Genomic DNA, 7495 nt, shown 5'->3' with positions numbered 1-7495 from the left:
TATAACGGTGATTATCACACCCCTATCACATAAGTATCACACCCCTATCACATGATTACACCAAAATTTAACTTATCAACCAAAACGATAACCCAAATGATGTATAATGGTGAATGATTATCACACTCATATCACATGATTATCACACCTAGTACAATCCTAACCTATTTCGTAACCGTTTAAAAGATTTGATAAGACTAATGATAATAATGATCGTGTTTAAAAGATTTGATGTTCCATTATTACCCTTTTAATTTTAATTTTTTTTAAATCTTTTTAAATTTTAATTTTAATTTAAAAAATCTTTTAATTTTATTTTTTATTACAATATGAGGTTATTGGTTTGTTCTTGCGTTCTCGTAAATCACAGGGGTTCTCGTTTGAACCCTTCCCTATATATATATATATATATATATATATATATATATATGATAAATTAACGATATTACGTCGGTTTTAACAATCGAATTTATAAAATAATACAATTAGCATCCGATTCAACATTTAGAAGAAAAATTCTTATTACTTGCCTTGGAATATTCATATCCGATATACAACATTCATCGGATCTAATACGAAGTGTATTAACATCAGAACTTTACATAACAAAGGAATTTATTAACTCAAGGTTTCAGATCTTAATCACCATCGGATCTATTACTTAAATATATAATATGTGAGATCAAATCTAATATTTGATTATTCTCCATACGAATGGAAGAATCTGATTGATCTATTAACATGATCACTCATTCTTGATTCTTAAGAACCCACAAATTTTATTTTAGCATCTGGTGTTCCAGCTTCATAAATAGTCTATAGCTAGAATCTAATCTCTAACTCATATTTCGGAATACAAAAAATAGGGTTTTACTTTGTAAAAGTCTTGTAACTATATGTATTATCCAAGAACAAAAAACCTTCAATAAAATTGAAGACTAGTTAAAGTGAGGTCAAAATCGTTACCAAAGTGGATTGGTTTGTCATCTAGCCGAAAGAAGATCAATACATGATAAAGTCAAATAGTAATTTGACAAATATTACCACTAGCAATTTGGATTTTGTATTGCAAACTATACAACAAGTTTGGTTTACCAACTCTACCAACATTCATCCTGGCATGGAAACATGCTTAGCTTGTCAATCAAAGTAAGTTGTAAAACACTATTTTACATAGTACCAAATTTCCTTTATTGTTCCCTCTACATACAAAGGGATGAGTTGGGTTAACAAGTGTTTACATTAACTCTTAAATCAAGAGTACATGCATGCATGGATCAACAAATCAGATAAAGACATGCGTTAAAGTTGGTAAGTAGCATTTAATGCAATGTCGACTATAAAAGGTTATCTTTGTCATATGATGTAACTTACCCATTTTGAAAGAACTTATGAGTGATAGTTTATTAGATAAAATCGGCGTCAATATTTGAAAAAATATCCAAGTACTCCATATCTCAAAGAGTATCTCATTCTTTCACTCTTTCAGCTATTAGCAAGTTTGTCACCAATCATATTATTTAGGATCAAGTCTTACTTCCTAGTTTTCGCAACAAATATGTAATTCTTTATTTTAATAAAATATATAACTAAAAGTGAAAATTTGTTGTGTTTATATTTAAATCTCCTTGTACAAACACATCATATGTAAGTCATTACTTTCCAGGACCAAGAAATGGTATCAAAGAGGTTTGCTTAATCTCATAAACAAGATTGAAATGAGTTCCGCTCTCAATGACAATGACTCTTTATCCAAATCACTTCGTTTTCAAAATGATAGTTTTTCATTTTGGAAAAATTGGATAACGCTCTTTCTTGATTATTCCAAAATGATAATTATAACCAAATCCTAAATGTTCTAAAAAAATGGTCTATATTTTCCTACCACATTTCTACCTAGTGATAGAGATGAAAATGAAAAAGTAATCGGATCAGGAAGGCAAATCATCAAGACTCCAAATCTATGGACCGAAGAAGATAAGAAACAAGTTGTTGTTAACACTAAAGCTAGGATTATGAACCTTACCACCACAAAAGATATGTGGAACACTCTTACTGTTCTGTATGAAGGGGCGTCTGAAATCAAATAAAGCAAAAGGATCAATCTCATCAGACAATACGATAAAAGTTTATTACTGGTTTAATTCTCTTCTAAATTCTCTTCTCAATCAAACAATACGAATTGTTTGTATGCAACAAAGACGAAACTCTCATTGAGGTCTACTAAAGGTTTAATTTTCTTCTAAATAATCTTAAAATGCATGATAAAAGTTTTTGATAATATTAAGGTATTATGCAGATTTATGTTTACTTGATTCTTCAGAAAATTTAACCGTATGTTTAAAAACTTTCAAATATCCACATCTTATGCCTCTCACTTCCTGTTTTGATACTTTATACAATCATGAGCAAACCAAAGATTTTCAAAAAAAATTGATTTATAAAATGATGAAAGTGCAATCCTCTCAGTCATTTGACTTCAAAAAGTCGGAATCTGTGTCAAAGATGGTTCTAGTTGTACTAAAGACATCTCCTTGCAAGATGTCAGTAACTCTCTTTCCTTGATAGCTTCAAAATTCATCAAAATGGCTAAGAAAAATATTTTATTCGGAGATATAAAGAAAAATTATCAAGATGATCATTTTTCAAAAGACAAAAGATGATTTCTCAAAATAAATGCAACATCTGTAAAAAGAAAGGACATCTTTCAACAAATTGTAAATTCAGAAACACAAATTCCTCATTTTCTTTAGAAGCTTCTATTATTTTTCACTAACATGTTAAGAAGTTAATGGATCACATCTACATGAAAATCTCAAAAGAAAGAAATCTAGAAATTCTTAGAGAAAAGAAAAGGGAATGGTGGCTGAAGGACAAGTTTGGACTGGTCTTATAATATGTCACAAAAGAGACTAGAAGAAGAAATAAATATGTGCTTTATGGCCTATCTCACTGAACTAAGTGCTTTAGATAAAAGAAATACTGAAACCTCAACACCTGTTTCCAAAGTTGTCTCATAAAAAATGTCAAATATTGAAAAATAGGTATGCTTTACATCTCCCTTAGTTGAAATAATTAAAATTTATTTTGACTCACTCTTCTCATACAATGATCTATCTCTTAAAAATCACAATCACATTGATTTTTCTGCTAACCTTAAAGACCCATTACTGAATGGGCACCTAGCACTAATCATTTATTTGTTGTAGGGACCAGGTCATACACAAATTTGGTACTTGGACAGTGGTTATTTAAGGCACACGACTGGTTACTTAACCTTGCTTAGAGATTATGTGTCAGTAAAAGGACTATCAGTCACATTTGGTGATAACTAAAAAGGACCAACTCTAGGATATGGTGTTTTAACAAATAGGTTAGTAACCTTCTATATTGAAGGACTCAAGCATAATCTTCTAAGCATAAGTCAACTTTGTGACAAAGGTTTTTCTATCAATACGTGTTGTTGTTGTTTATCTTCATTTTTGTGATCATAAGGTGAGTTTTTAGGGAAATTTATAAAAATAACCGTTTTACACAACCCTTTGCCACAAAATAACCACATTTTAGAGGTTTTGCCAAAATAACCATCCGGATCGCCCTGTACATAATGGGGGCGATCCCCTTAAAAAAGTAAAAAAAAAAAATTCCTCAAAAGTCGAGATTACTGTTCACCTCGTTGACCGTGTTTGACCTCGCCCGGGGGCGATCCGTACTATTCACGGGGGCGATCCGTACTGTTCACCCGTGAATTTTTTTTTGTTTGAATTTTTTTTAAAATTGAAGTTGTATTTTTTTAACTTGATTTCCTACGATGGTGCTGGAAATTTAAAATATTTTTTATAACGAAAAAAAATTTAAAATTTTTTTAAAATATTTTAAATTTCCCCTACGATGGTGCTTGAAATTTAAAATATTTTTTTTTCGTAACCACAATTATCATCCGGTTATTTTATAACGAAAAACCGTGAAATTTAAAATTAAAAACAAAAAAATAGAGGTCAAATTTCGTCAATCAGATATTATATCTTATTTCCKAAACACAAAACAGAGAAAATTAATTTTTGCGTCTCCATAATTATAAAGATTTATTTTTGAATATTTTCCTCATGAAATTTGGTTTTAAAAAAGTTAAAAAAATACAACTTCAATTAAAAAAAAAATTCATGGGTGAACAGTACGGATCGCCCCCGGGCAAGGTCAAACATGGTCAACGAGGTGAACAGTAATCTCGACTTTTGAGGATTTTTTTTTTACTTTTTTAAGGGGATCGCCCCCATTATGTACGGATCGTCCCCGGGGGCGATCCGGGTGGTTATTTTGGCAAAACCTCTAAAATGTGGTTATTTTGTGGCAAAGGGTTGTGTAAAACGGTTATTTTTATAAATTTCTCGAGTTTTTAATTGTAAGTTTTACTTTAAAAGCTTCATTTGATATGGTTTTAATAAGGAACCATATGGTTTAGTACTTGGGTTTTTTGAATGATTATGTATTATTTTTATTATGATGGTGAGTTTTTGTTTAAAACTTTCCTTATTTGAAAGCTGGGTATAAGAACTGCATGGTTCTTTATATGAGATTTTGAGATAAAATAGTTTGATGCCATTATTGGCAAAAAGGTGGATTTTTATGATGATTATATCATATGTGGAAATAAGAGTGGCATATCAATGAGCTGAGTATATTGGGATAAGAGTGGCATAATCAATTTCTGAAAATGATGATCTTTTGATCATGAGTATTATTATCGCATCAGTGTGATGCGATAACTTGGGGTTGCTGCATCTTTGTGATACGATAACTTTGAGTTGTCGCATCCTATTAATACGATAAAGTGAACACTTGATCAAAAGGACCAGAGGGGCTCTAGTCCTTCTAAGGGCCTGTGGTTGACAAGAGGGGGCTTTGGGAGGGTCTTGCTTCTGGGTGGCCTTATACTGGGATGGCCTTGCAATTGAGATGACCTTTTACTGGGAGGGTCTTGCTTTTAGGTGGCCTTCTACTGATATGGCCTTGCGATTGAGATGATATTTTATTGGGAGGGGCTTGCTTCTTGGTGGTCTTCTACTAGGATGGCCTTGCTTCAGAGTGGTGTGTATAATGTGATGAATTTGGGACGGATGCAATGAGTTGTGAAATCTGGATTTTTGATCACATTCATACTTGTCCCATCCTATTGATGTGATGAAGTTAACTTGTTATTGTTTTAAGGACCAGAGGGGCTTTGGTTGATCAGAGGGCATATGGTTGGTCTGGCTTCTGGTTGTTCATTTAAACCTTGGAAAAATATTCAAATATATGGTAAAGGAACCATAGAGGCTCTGGTTGATCTTGATGTTTAACTAAAGGGTCTCTAGATGTATTTGAAACCCAAATCTTTAAGTATTAAACATTTTCTTTACCTATGACTCTAGATAGACAAATCAGAGGCTCTGGTTGACCAAAGTGCCTCTGGTTGGCCTTGCTTTGGGTTGGCCTTGTTTCTAGTTGGTAAGACCAGAAGATCTCTAGTTGGTCTTGCTCTGTATGATGCTAGTAGTTGAGGTTCTCGCATCATTGTGATGCGAGGACTTGAGTCTGTCTCACCAATATCATGCGAGAAAATTGTATAAATTTCTATATGATGCGACAATTTTTACCCATGAAGTATTTTTCAAGATATTGTGTATTTGAATAACTTTGAACTCAAGGTCTTCAGACTTCGTCTTCAGATTTGACACTTAGGCATTCTTTGGGTCTTCTCTTGAAATAACTCTGAAGAACAACTCTTCAGACTTGTACTTGCATGCCTGAGAAGTTCACCCGAACTCTGAAGTCTTATTTTTCAGATCTCTGAAGCTAAGTCTGCAGATTTAGACTTAGTCTTGTAAGCGCAATTCAGATCTATGAAGATAAGTCTATAGACTTCCATAGTTGGCCCAAATTGCTTTAATAAAATTTCCATTATATTTAAGACAATTTTGATCCTAATAGTTAATACTACAAATATGGATTTATAAACTTGATTTGGTGATTTTCACCTATTAATTCCATAAAAGGGATTTCTCACTAAACCTCAAGATCTAACCCTTATTTTGGTGTTTTAAAATATGCATTATAAGACAGTCAACCAGTTGATAAGGGGAAAGGAAAATTTATGAAGAAATATATGATTGCTTGCATTTGGATTTTGGGATAATGTGTTGTTACTTGTACCTGCATCCTGTTTATGAGTACAAGTTTTGTATAGAGATTTTGTGGATAAATTTGGTATCTACTTTTATAATGTAGCTTTTGTATATATATATATATATATATATTTATATTTGGGATTGAATATGTATTTGTATTTTTTGATATATGAAATACAAATATGCAAATATGGATCATGGGGTGTTACAAATATAGGCGTTGGCTTCTCCCATATCTCACATCCATCGGATAATAGACATGAACAAGAGTTTGCATACCTAGCCACTTGTGACACTTCATTCACAAACATCCCAGGGTCCTGTTTAATCCCTTAGATATTAATTTTTCTTCCAAAGTAATTTATCCATGCCACTTTTGACCCGTGGCATCCGACCCCAAACCCATCTTCTCATTGCCCTATCTACAAGACATTGTTAGTAAATCGGATCCTCACCATAATACCACTCCCATATCTCAATATATAGGCAATGTTGATTCATACTCATATAAAGTCCTCTAGGTTCAAAACATAATTTCTATCCCCATGCAACCTTGTTATTTGTAGATCATCTCTTAACCTCAAAATTCTACTTTTTAGCGGTCAGAAGTCTATCCATTACCTTCTCATCCGATTCATTCTTCTAATAATGCATCTCCTTCATGCTCTCTATCTCATCAACTAGAGGGGATCAAAAGGAAACTTTTTGCATTACAAGATGCTCAATCATCTTCCAACAGAAGACTTGAGGAAAGTCGAAAGCTTTAAAAAGAAATGACTACTAGCCTCATTTAGTGTTTTGTTACATCTTTGGAACAATTTCATTCCAAAATACTTGATCAAAACATAATGATTCAAGCACTAATCAAAGACGATGCCACCAAAACCTCTCATCCAGTGTCTTTTAGTCGTGAATATCAGACACGCATAATTCAGATTGAGAAATTTTATAAAACAATCGACTCATCTCTGCACATGATGACCACCAAAATCAATGACATCCTTGCTTCCTCCGATGCTTCCGAGGGGGAGAAATCAAGATCCAATCACTCCAACAACACAACTAAAGCAACAAAGCCAACTGTTGAGGGGGAGTAAATCCGACGAGTAACTCAGGAGGAGCAAACGAAAGTTTAGTTTCCAATTCCCAGTCTAAATTCTTTAGAGAAAGGAAAAGGAAAAATGACTTAGAAGTAGAGTTAGCTGAGAGGAAAGCTAAAAAGATGTCATTTGAAAGAATCAAATGATAGATCATCTTTATTTTCAGCCACCAAGATTCAACTATGATATGCATGGTTTTATATAATATCTTTTGATTGTATCTTATAG

This window comes from Cynara cardunculus (assembly GCF_001531365.2).
Source record: "Cynara cardunculus var. scolymus isolate 2C chromosome LG 1, CcrdV1, whole genome shotgun sequence".
Lineage (NCBI taxonomy): Eukaryota > Viridiplantae > Streptophyta > Magnoliopsida > Asterales > Asteraceae > Cynara > Cynara cardunculus.
Note: the sequence above shows the minus strand (reverse complement) of the source record.